General features: G+C 41.1%; 1 protein-coding gene and 1 long non-coding RNA gene across 5 annotated transcripts in view; one reads left to right on the top strand and one right to left on the bottom strand.

Moving 5' to 3' along the window:
• Positions 1-5844: 5844 nt before the first annotated feature.
• Positions 5845-12987, bottom strand: LOC139827293 (uncharacterized). The gene is made up of 2 exons (XR_011737773.1): positions 12656-12987; positions 5845-9605 (listed from the first exon to the last, which is right to left on the bottom strand). It is a non-coding gene; the product is annotated as an uncharacterized lncRNA (long non-coding RNA).
• Positions 12862-13048, top strand: part of NRP1 (neuropilin 1) — a 116210-nt gene continuing 116023 nt past the window's right edge. For all 4 annotated transcript variants that reach the window (XM_065830826.2, XM_065830825.2, XM_065830824.2 and 1 more), the window contains exon 1: positions 12862-12998. The gene's annotated coding sequence lies outside the window, so the exon portion shown is untranslated. The remainder of the gene's footprint in view (positions 12999-13048) is intronic.

Here is a 13048-nt window from a genome sequence, read left to right as displayed (position 1 = left end):
CAGAAGGAGTTTATGTTTGGTCCTAAGATGGTAAAAACCTGTCACTTCTTATTGCAGCCAAATCATCCATCATAGGGGAAAGCTTAGGTAGAATACCACAGTCAGAAGTTATACTAGTATGTATTCAATGCAGAATGATGAAAAATCTTTTCTTTTAGACAAATTTTGTTATCTGTATCCATGTGAGATAAAGCTCTGCTCCATCAGTAGTGAAACTGTCAAAATGGTGTAAGATACTGAGGACTAAGCTACAACTTTATGAAAGTAACAGTGGTAGATTCTGTTTTTATGATAATAGACCAAGTATCGAATTCCTTCCTCCATTGCTCCCGCTGATCAGTCAGACCTTGTTATCTGAATACAATATCTCTGTCTCAAATATCCTGAGTAAATGGGATTTAGATGAAATTTATAATTCTTGGAAGGAAAAATATTTCATTATTTCCTATATAGATTACATATACCAATAATAATTTAAATTCCTAAAAATATGCAGGTGCTTGGATGGAAAAGGAGATGTTTCAATTCCTTAGTCTCTACTTTGCCTAATTGAATTTTACTGATCATTTTAAATCGGCTGAGACTTTTGATCAACCGCACATCCACCGTCACTTCCAAGAGCTTTCATGACATTGCAGACCTGAATATCTATTTGACAGACATATTTTTGAATCTACTAACAGTTTTTTACTAAGGTATTTTCATCAAAAATGTAAAACCTTATAAAAAATTCAAATGTTTTGGTTGAGTTGAGGCCCTCAGCTAGAATAATGTCATCCCATGTCTATACAGCATGGTGTTGTTTTTATTTGGGGGCTTTTAACACTACAGTGATAGTGATTTCAAAGGTTTCAGCTCCTTTTTAAAAGATAACTGCATTATTCTTGATTTTGATCTGTCACCACCTTGCCACAGTATGATATTCCAGGTTTCTTGTTTTGAGTAAATGTATTTTTTTATATCATTGCAGCTTGATAAAACAGAAATCCATTTTGAACAATAAAGCATAAGTAATGTATTTCTATTTTTATATGTTTTCTTGGATATGATTGCAATTTATGAGAAAAAACACTATAATTATGAATGCAAATGATTTCACAGTTACTGCAACAGATTTTGTTTATATATGTTAAACTATGCTGAGAAAGAGCCGGCTTTGATCTGGGAAACTCATTAATGTCTTTGCAAAACAGCAATCAGAACATGGTGTACAGCAGCAATAGTGGCCATGGTTCACCAGGATGTACGTGACTCAAACCACACCAGCTTTGAAATTCAGACACCTTCTTGTGTCAGCACTCAGAGGTGGATCATAGAGAAACTAGTACGACTGTTTAAATAAAATTGTTTACAAATTTTGCTTCTAGGCTGATACTAATAACACTGTAATTTATTAAAGCAATAGGCCCATGTTTTCTACCAAGGAAAGGCAGAAGTTCCAGCAAAGACTGACAGTGGATATCCATAACCCATGAAATTAAAAGAGGCAAGAGCACAACCTTGAGCATTTGGCCCTTGATGTCCATTCTGCATTCTCCTTTGTAGTGGTTTGGACTATTCCCCTTACATGTCTTCAAGATGAAGCTTGGGTTCATCCTAGGGTTAGCTCCCACCAAGGAGCAGTATGGATGAGGCCATACCATGTTTAGCTATCTCCATCTGTCACCATCCTCCAACATTAACCCAGAAGACCTCGTACTCTCACATGCAACCCAAAATATTCACACAACACTCCAGGGCATGTGTATACTCTCCACATCACACTTATTAAAATCCCACTCTTGAGGTTGTAAAGCAGTTTCCTCATTAGCAGCCTGGCCTATGGACCCAGTCCTGACGACAAGTGTTGTTAACACCATGTCAACAGACGTCTGAGGAGTATGTGGAGCCAGCCGGGCCAGGCTGGGCCTCACAGATAGAGCAACCCAGCAACCCTCCTTTCAGCATGCAAAAAGAAAATCCAGGAGGAGAGGGACAGCCCGATGGCCCAAAAGAAACATCAGGATATTGCACCATACGCAGGCCATGCTGGCAGCACCACAGAAGATAATAATAATAATAATAATAATAATAATAATAATAATAATAATAATAATAATAATAATAATAATAATAATAAATTATTAACAACAACAACCAAAAAAAAAAAAAAACACACCAGTTTTCCTGAGAGTGTCCCAAAGGCAATGTCTGAAAGACATTCCTTTCCTTCACCTTGCCCAGTTTCCTAATCTCTATCCACTCTCCAATGTCTAACTTAATTGGCCCAGGTAAGCTTAGAAGGACCTAAGTATATCTTACAAAAGGGATAGGGAAAATCTGTGGGTGATCCAGCATACAGGGGCAACAAGGGCACCACACTGGACAGGCTCAAGACCTGGAAGAGAAAGTCAGGAGATATGGCATAAGAAGGTTCACCTCCCACTGCCTTCAGTGTTTTCCCAGAACTCACTGTCACACCAAAAGGCTTCTACTGTGTGGTGGAGACACATGCATGCCCCACTGACAGCAGGTGTGAGCCACTCCTGGATGTGGTGGGAGCAGACCAACAGAGCAATATGGGGTGTTGCCCCTCTGTGCCTCTCAAAAGCACCCTCCTCTTTCCAGTAAGACATTTGAAACTGTAAGAGACACCAAACCCACTCCCCATTGCCAAAGAGCAGCTCACACTGCTGAGTGCTGAAACACTTCCTAGAGAAGCCCTGTGCATCTTGAGCTGGCAACACACAAAAATCTGGGCTGTCACCTAGCAGCTGAATCATAGGAATTTGAATGGGAGAGGGATGGTGAATCCTTTTCTTGTCCTCATTATCAAGACCCTCCCAGAAACATTGCCTGGGGCATCTGCAGGGTCTGGTCCCCAGGCATCAGCACAGGGACTGCTCTCCACACTGGGGAGCTGAGCAATAGATTGTAGTACATAGGATCACCCTTCACTTTGATTACTTCCTCTCCACATTATAAAACATTCCCCCCAAAAAGCAGCCTTTTGTTTCAGTTATTTCTTGCTCTGATAATTTTCCATTTGCTGGACAGCATTTGTTTTTATAAAGATGTATTAACTGTCTGTGCAGCTACTAAAACTGTGTCTATATTAGTTGAGGAAACAGGTCAGGGACTGTGCTCTGGCCTGATGAAAACTAACCCAGTCTCATTTATGCAGTACAGTTTTGTCCAGTTTTCCTATGGGGAAGGGTCCCTGGCCCCTGCTGACTCCCAGAGCTCACCCAGGCATTGCCTGCAAGCACTAGCTCACACTGACTAAAAACATGCTGGAATCATGTTGGCAGTTATCAGTAGTACTCAGGTCCACATCACACCCTCATTAGTTTATCAGTCTAACTATGGCCTGTTTAATTGACAAAAATATGAAGCTATTTCAAGTTGATATAAGTGGGGACTGGAATGATTGTAAGTTACAGAGAAACACTCTTTGCATGTTCTATCCTTTGGAAAAACAAACATTTATTTGGACTCAAAAATAGGTTGACAATTGAACAAAATTATCCTAAACCATTTTAATATATATTCAGTTGAATTTCATTAAAAGAAAATTCTCCATAGGGCATAGACAAGCTGCACAGTCTCCCAGAAAAACTGACTTATTTCAGTATTTCTCTGGTAAATCTTCGGATGGGTTGCCAAGGAATTGTTTCTTTTCAGTGTTTGTAATACCTTACTCTTCAATGAGAGCTGATTATGGCTGGCAGCGTTCTCATTCTGGGGCAGTAAGTCAATAGGTCAATATCTTGGCTAAAGAACCTGAGTGTTCTTCACTTGGCAACGCCACAGCGTGCTGCCAGAATGCAGCAGCAGATGATAATATTGAGCTTAATTTCCCCAGGAGCTCTCCTCTTCACTGAGGGAAGCATTACCCACAGATGTCTCCAGCCTCCTTTAAATACCTGCTCCTGTCCTTCTGCTGGGCTGTAGCATCTACATACCATCTTGCCACCATGTCTAGAGATGCCAGCTTTTAAGCTATGTTTTTATTTTTGAAAGCAGTCAGGGTACAAACTGTTCACATTTAATCTGCAAAAACCTGGAGTTTTGAAAGGATGAGCAAAGATCTTTAGCCATAAAAAAAGAGAACATCTAAAAGCAAAAATTGTTTGTCAACACTGTCTCATCACAAACTTCGTATTTTTTCTCCAAGTACCACATTTACATAATTAAGAACCATTCATACACTTTGGTTTTAATTTTAATTCACGTTAAACTCTCCAAAACAGAGTGTCTATACTTCAATGGAGACTTTGAGAGATTCTGAATATAGTGATGAATGCAAAGTGTATCACATTTGTACTGATTGTACGAGGATCATATATGTATGCCACAAAATTATGTTGTAAGACAAAAATCAAGGCAGTAAATATAAAAGAGAGATTTTCAATAAATCCAGCAAGTTCTCATCATTCTCAAAAATGATGTTTTAATTAAATTCAAGGAGTGATACTGCGCATGTCAAAAAATCCATTTCATTAATTTTCTAACATTTCATCCAAATACTGTATCACAAAGGTCTAGCAGCCCTTTTCTAATTATGGGTAATTGGGTGAAAGAACATTTGAATTTATATTAATGTGTGAACTTTCTGCATGAAGGATACAGAGCTTTTCAGCAAGATGCTCAGTGTTTTACTAGAGAGCTGTAAAACAGCAGCTCCTGTTATGTGTTGTATGGCAGCTGAGGTTACTCAGTCTTTTATAAGATTGCTTGGTATCTTGCAGGATTAATTTGAAGTGGGGTTCTTGGCCATTGGTCACAGCATGGTATTTTCTGCCTAGCTGAAATCATCCTACTTCCAGTCAATAAAAATCAAGCACCTTTTGGATTCACTACATGCAGTTGCCAAGCTCTTAAAGTGGGCTTTGACCTTTTTCCAGTCTATATGTGGTACCTGGTTTTTATCTGTTTATTACTTGCTAAGGTCTTCGTGATGGAAGAATATGCCCCAAAAGAAGAGAAAATAATTGAAGATTTTATGATATGCTATGGCATGATGAACAAGCCATGAAGGAAATCTCAAAAACAACATAACATATAAATGTCAGGGAGTTTCCATTCAAACAGAAATCTCACCTGAATAAATCAATGACTGTTATTAATACTAATCAGAGTCTGAAATAATCTTACAGAGCAAAAATGTGCGTAATGTTATAACCGCAGGGTTGAAAAATAAGACAATGTCATGTTTACAAATTCTGCGATGGTGACAAAGAAGCTTCAACACAGTAAAGCCAACGGAGCAGTTGAGAACAAAAAAGCAATGTCTCTGGATAGATTTAGAAAAACATTGAATTTTTTTTTTCACAGCAAACAAGATGTTCTTTGGCAAATGATACGAATCCTTTGTCAAGGCTGTCCAGATGGCCTTTGTGAATAAAATACTGCACACAACAGTGACATACTTGTTGGACAGATAACTTACAGATTTAGAAACAGCCTGTTGGAGAGCTTCTTCATTAAACTAATAATGTTGCTGGTTATTTGGTTACAAGAAGCCAAGGGCCTGGTGACAATTTCACAAAAAGGGAAGTTTTAGCTGCTATGACAACCTGGACAACTGTGTGTCTCCTCATGATAACTCGTCTGAATTACACAAAATCATGAACCCATGATGAAAACTAGACTCCAGAAAGGTCTCTAAGAAGTGCAAAACCATACCTGGGAGATTACAGGAAATCAAACATAAAGATTGCATTACCCTTTTCATGAAATAAGATTGAGAAGATAGTGAGACATTGTAAAATGCTGTGATTATTGCTTAGAAGCTTCTTTAGAAAACATGTTTTTTCCACAAAATAAGTAAAAATTATTAAGGCATCTTTCCTCAAAACAGGAATTGTTCAGTTGACTTTATTGACAACTAAATGGTCCGATACAGGTAAAAATGCAGTAGAAAAGACAGAATGGAGAAAGATAAAAAAATTCTAAGAAAGGTGAGGCCTTTTAAAACATTATTTATTTTTCAGTCAGTCCTTTTTCAGGCTCTCTTTTACTTTTTTATTTTTCCTTTTCTAGTTATATACCAAGGAGTCTGCGAGTCCAGTTTTCTGTGATCCCCACTGAGTTTCTCTGACATCCCTCTGCTGTACCCTACAAATTCAGTTTTTAAAAAATTGCCCACCCATATTTCATATCCAAAATGTCTTTCTCTTTTAACTGTTTGTTCTTGACAAAGTAAAAAAACCAAAATATTACTCCATGGGTTGGTTTTTGCTGTTGTTGTTGTTGTTTTTTTTTTAAAGCAATTTTACAAGACACAGTATTTCAGAGCAGTATTTCTACAAACATAGCAATAAGGAGAAAATACTGAAAAAAAACAACATTCTGAAAACGAACCTATTAGATCAGACCAGATACATTTCTCGCTTTCCACTTTCAAGCCCTGCTATGAAACAAAATTCACCCATGTAGAGCGTAAGAGCTGCTTCCAGATCACAGTCCATATTCTTAAGGTGTCAGACCAACAACAGCAGACATATAAACTAATTATATTTCATTAATTTGAATAACACTCCTACCATTATACGTTATCGCCTGAATAAAGATCTGTGTGTTAGGAGTTGCTTCCAACTCCTCCAATGAACCTAAGCAACTGGAGGTAATCCATTGCCTAAGACTTAATCCCTTTGAATACAATTCCCTGAATTTCTAGTTAATCCACTATAGCCTACAAATGGATTCTCCATCTCATGTATAACATCAAAGTCTGCCAATGTAAATGTTCTCTAGCTAATAAGTAACCCAAACAAACATTTAGCTGAAAAGCCATTTAACATCAGCTGTAATAAGTGACAAAGAAAATTATGATAGAGAACATCTCTTGAAAAAGATGCAAGATGACTGAGAACAGGGATCTGATTGGTAATGGATGCAGTGCGACTCCCTGTTTACAGTGATTGCTGCACTGTAGCTAAAGGGGGTGCATGACAACCATGCAGTGCCACCATGACAGCTTCCATTTCCCTAATAACATCACAACTCTCCTAGTATTATTCTATCAGATGTAACACATATAAAGTAGTGCATATAATTTTCAATAATACAATATAATCATATGGGTCTTTAGAGATGAATAGATTATACAAGCAGGACACTAATTTTCCAGGCAAAAAATAGAGCAAAAGAAGAAATACAAAGATACTTCTAACACTGTTTTCACCTATTTCTTAATGATTATAGACTTCCAGTCTGGCAAAGCCTTACTTTGAAAGGAACTATTATTTTGACTTTTTGCAGCAGTTATCTTAGTGTAAACACAGACATTGATGTACCCATTGTGCAACCAAATGGAAACAACTGAAGTTGATAAAAACAAGTTTATAATCTAGGTATCCATTATCATCATACAGGGCCTGCTTTCCTCCTTTGAAGTCAGTGGGGTTTTGTCATTGCCATCAATGGAAAAATAATCAGATTCTTAGTCCATATGGGTGAATTTGCTATGTATTACTTCCCTCATCATGGAAACAGCTACTTCAGAATCCCTTGAGTTGATCAGATGTTCTTGTTAAGGACACTACTGTAAATCATATGCTGTGTATGTCCCCCACTTCCTATTTCAGATAAAAAGCAGATTACACTGAAAATATACAAACATTACTGAAGAACTGGAGTGGGGCAATCTGGTGGTAACCAAGCTTAGATTTTGGCAGCTGTAACAATGCACAAAGAAGAGGAATTAGGCCTAGGATAAACCTGACAGGCTTGTTGTCAAATTGGAAATTCGAGTAGAATTATATGTGTGATGATTTGCCTTTGACACAGACGAAAACATTTGACTTTTGCTAATCAGATAATCAGCTAATAAAGCCTTGGGCTGTGCTAATTTGTCGGAGTGGAATGTGTTTAGACAGGATGATGAACATGTTGTGATAAGGCATTTGTGAGATGGCACAGTTGTGATTCCAAGGAGTTTGGTAAGATATTTGTAAAGTCACTCTAACCCTAACAATGTAGTCAGTGTGGAGATGATGCAAATGCAAATGATTCTGATCTCTAACCAATGGAGTATGGGATCTGAGTGTATTTTGCAATGTATGGTCATGTGTAAATTTAAATACTGTATAAATCAGATGGCATGGTTTATAAAAACAGGTGTATTTGCAGTGGTTCTTTGGAGAGGGATGAGACGTGCAGTGAAAGAAGAAGGATCATTTAGATGCATGTGGCTATGTGTGGAAAAGAAGTGTAACGTGAGAGGACAGGGTGAAAAAGCTCTGGGTGTGAGAGACTGAGTAGGAGGATAAAAGATGTAGCAGATAAAAGGGTTGAGAGAGGAGAGATATAGACAAGGGAAAATGTATGTCTGATCTTAAAGATAAGGGTAAATAGCTTTGGTTCAGTACAGTAAGCAACAGAAACCCAGGCAGTGATTCATATGGCCAAAGCAACAGGAGAGAAGATGACACAGAAGCCTAGTTTTGGAGAGATTGTTGGAGAAGATAAGTGAAAGAAAAGGAGAATATTAGAGAGGTTATAAATGAGCATCAAACTATATATAAAGATATTAGTAGGTGCTATTCATAAAGCAAATAGATTTTTATTCTCCACTACATATTTGTAGGAAGTTTCCATTTTCAGGCATTTAATGTTATAGATGGATGTAATTTGTTGTGTTTCTTTTTAAAAATAATACCAAATAAAGGTGTCTTCAGCCATGGATTACTCATTTGCCGAACTTCATTTTTAATTAAATGCATTACTGTGCTGTGTGAGTACATAAAGGAGTAAACATCAAAGTTGCTCTGTTCTGCTATTGTTAAAATGGGAAAACTGTTTTTTCCTTTGGAATTTTAAGTTTTATATTACATGATTTAGCCTAAGGCAGATATTTTTTATGGCTGAATTACAAAGTTCCTGAGAAACAGGTTTATAACAGAAGTGCAGACAATCTTCAAAAAAGCATTATAAACACCAAAGTCAAATTATGAAGCAAAGATGGGCCTGAACCCAAACCCCAGAGCTAGCCACTCCATTAACTTTTACGTACACTGGATTCAGACTCTGTCTTTATAACACTAACTCATCCTTGCCATAAAATCCCATTACTGATGTGAAAATGGAGAGCTGAACAAATGTGTAAGCAGTTGCAGGATCAGGACCCAAAATACCATGACTAAAATGTGAGAAGTGGATTATAAAAAGAGACTTCTGAATGTTTCATTTGATGCCAGTTTATATTCAACATCATTAAAGATTAAACATTTTCAGATAAATATATGTAATCCAGGGATAGAATGTCTTCACTCATCATTTCAGGGCAATTCATACATGGAAGAAACCTGTACCTAGATCTGAAACTAGAGAGAAAAAAATGGGCAGAAAAACTAGACTGATACCATTCACATTATGATAGGAAAGGATGTTATTGTACCAGGCTCTACTACATTTCCTAGACCTTAAGAATTCAAAAAAAAAAAAAAAAAAAATCCCAGTGTGAAATCCAAAATACCAATGGAGCGCTGAAGAAAGGCAGAAATTCTCCTCCATTGGCCACATCAGCCACAACAGAGGCCATTCCTGTTCAACTGTCCTTGCAGCGTGGTGCACAGCTCTGTTCAAGAGGAGGAAACACCGATACTTGAGACGTGAGCATTCTGAAATAAAGCGGGGTATATGGATTAGTGGTTACAAGGTAGGCTGAGGTAATAAAAACAACCTTCATAATTATCACAGTATCACAGTATGTTTGGGATTGGAAGGGACCTCAAAAGATCATCTAGTCCAATCCCCCTGCTGGAGCAGGAACGCCTAGGTGAGGTCGCACAGGAATGTGTCCAGGCGGGCTTTGAATGTCTCCAGGGAAGGAGACTCCACAACCTCCCTGGGTAGCCTGTTCCAGTGCTCTGTTACCCTCACTGAGAAGAAGTTCTTTCTCAAATTTAAGTGGAACCTCTTGTGTTCCAGCTTGATCCCATTGCCCCTTGTCCTATCATTGTTTGCCACTGAGAAGAGCCTGACTCCATCCTCGTGGCACTCACCCTTTATATATTTATAAACATTATAAACATTATATATTTATATATTTATTATATATTTTTATTTATATATTTATTTATATTTATTATATATTTATAAACATTAATATGGTCACCCCTCAGTCTCCTCTTCTCCAAACTAAATTAGTCTTACAATTTATCACATCGTATCATCTTCACTAGTGTACATGTTCTGTCTGCATTTAAATGTTTTATTTTTCCTTCAGAGAATGGAATTTATTTAAAATACACTAGCTACTAACACACTGTGCCTGCATCTGCAGAAATTGACTTGTTAATCTGATAGGAAAACAAATGGAGAAAACACCACAGCTGGTTGGTTGGTTTGTTTGGATCACTTTTATGGCACACAACTGCGAATGAGTATTTCCTCGCTGCAGATTTATAGAAATTACCCAATGGACAATGCTAATCCCAAAGCAGGAGAGCCATCATTGTCATGTGCTAAATGTAATTTTTATATATATATGCTCTCTGGGTATCTGCTTACTACTTTTCACTTACAGAATTAATCTTGGCATCTGAAACTTTGCTTTTAAAACAAACGTGTGCATACACTTCCACAATCCACCAGTAAGCTACCATCAGCAGGTGATTTCTGTTTTCAAAAATAGATGTACTTTATTTTAAAACCTATATTGTCTCTCTGTCAATTGCAGACTATGATGTGCTACAGGATGGAACCAATTTATCTCAAGGACTGTCCAGCAGCATAAGAGTTTTAATAATCAGAGAGCACTGGTAACTCTCTCCTTCCCCCTTGTTCTGGGAACTTCTCTAAAAGAAAAATATAAAGGGGGCTTAATGTGCTACCCATAAAATATACATCCCAATCAATCAAGGAAATGAATAAGTATTGCATATGATGATACAGAGACTACCTAAAGACAGAGAAATGAGATTGAACCCAATAACTCAGTCGGACTAGTTCCAGCCTGCCTGGTTTCCAGCCTGCCTGCAGACACGGGCATGAGCAAGGGTAGGGGCAGAGGAAGGAAAGAATGAAGTGTACAGAGAGTATAACAGGATCAAGCCCCCCTTTAGTGCATGATATTACAGAACTGAAATCACAGAAGAAAAGGGGAATGTCTGGCAAAAACTCAGAAGGTAGTGATGAGGGACTGTGCAGCATGAAACTAGCAGACAGATTTCCTACAAACTTAATCTCCAGACTTCAGCTGACCTTAAAGTCAGGGCTTCAAAAGGGCAGCAAGGAAGAGTGAGAGTAGAAGGCTTAAACTTGGGACTGGAGACAAAGAGATGGAGGAGGCTCAATCTGTGTATAATTTCTGAACACAGATGTAACACATTTGTAGCTAATCTGTGTGGCTGCAGACTTACAACTATCTTTGAAAACTATTTCAAGCATAGTTACCTCCTCAGAGTGGACAGGGATTTACTGCTGCGGCTGCACTAGGAGGATGACCCTGCCTCCAGCAAAGCCCAACTCTTTTCCCTCTGCATCCTTCAGAAAGACTCCTTGTGGAGCAGGTCCCCTAACAGGCCTTTTTCCTGATGAAGCATTAACAGAGCTTGCCTCGGCTGTGCATCAGTAACAAATTGTTTTCAAACTCTGCTCTGGGAGATGAGAGTGGCTGACATCCACCGTTGGCTGCAGGTCATTTTCTTAGTGCTGACCCATCTTTGGGGACCATTTAACACAGTGTTTCAGCTTTCAACCTTAGAGGTCTTCCTTACCCCGGCAGCTGGATTGGCTCCACACAGGGAGAGCTCAAAGTGCTTCACAAGAAGCAGTAGGCTTCAGCCAGGTAATCACTCCCTGGGTGCATAGACAGCCTGTGAAGCGGGGCAATGGGGCATGGAAGGGACAGGCCCCATAGCTGGTGAGCATCAGACCGTGCAGCCAAAGCAGCAGGATTCAGAGCCCACTATGTCCCTGCTTTGTGTCTGTCCCCTGGTGCCAGCAGGGAGTGGGGGGACTGCTCAGAAAGAGATACACACTCCCCAATCGGGATTTCATGCTGCATAGACTCTAAGGGGAGCAGAGCCAGCACGAGGGACACCAGCAACTCCTCAGGCTCTCAAGAGGTTCATGAGGGACGGGCAGTCCTGGGGGGCAAAGCAGCAAGCTGGGAGAGGAGGGAATGACAGCCAGGGTGGGTGAGAGGGAGCATGGGAAGAGGGTCGGGAGGGACAGAGTGCAGGAAGCCCCCAGAGATGCAGAAATGCAAAGGGGATAAGGGCAGTGGGTCCGTGTGAGCCTGCTACCTGAGGATATCTTCACGGGGGGTCCTCACTGCTCAGCCCACACCAGCACAGCGCCTAGAATCACAGGGCATGGTGGTGTGCTACTGGGGGACAGCAGGGACTCCGAGGGACACGCGTGGGGCCAGGTGCTTGGCTGCACACTCGCACGAAACAAAAAGGGAGGGGAGGAGGGAAGGCGGCAGAGAGGGAGGCCCGGGAGGGTACGGGGCAGGGTGCCCGCGGGGCATCGAGGAGGCAGCGGGTCGGGAGGCGGGCAGGGTGCGTGTGTGTGCGCGTCTGCGTGTGGGGCCGGGGCGGTGGGGGCGGCGTGGCCGGGCTGGGAAGGGCACGGCAGGGCAGGGCAGGGCTGCACGGGGCCGCGCAGGAGCCCGGAGGGACGGCGGAGCGCAGGTGGGTGCCTCCGCCTGGATCTGCTCTACCTGCCGTGGCGGGGGAGGCCGCCTCCGGTCCCCCTTTTCCTCCTCTGCGTCCTCCCGAGACAGCCCCGGCTGGGTGTCAGGGCTAGGGCTTGCCGTGTTTGTTTGTTGGTTCTTCCGCGCTGCCGATGTCTTGGGGGGCTGAGAAGGAGGAGGAGGAGGAGGGCGGGGAGGGGGAGGGGTCTGAGGCTTGGGAGACGGCGGCTCCTCGGCCTCTCTTATTGCCGCTGAGTTGCGCTCCTCTTCCTCAGGCTGCGAGCAGGAGCCGCCCGGGCGCTTCTCCCTTCCCCAACCGGCCGGGAGTCCCTGCGGCGGCAGCGCGCTCGCTCGCCTCCCGCCGGGGCAGGTGAGTGCGGGACGCCGGGCACCGCCGCCCCGGCCGGGCAGAACCGCCGG

The sequence above is a fragment of the Patagioenas fasciata genome, chromosome 2 (genome assembly GCF_037038585.1).
Source record: "Patagioenas fasciata isolate bPatFas1 chromosome 2, bPatFas1.hap1, whole genome shotgun sequence".
NCBI lineage: Eukaryota > Metazoa > Chordata > Aves > Columbiformes > Columbidae > Patagioenas > Patagioenas fasciata.
This window is presented reverse-complemented; position numbering and strand designations above follow the sequence as displayed.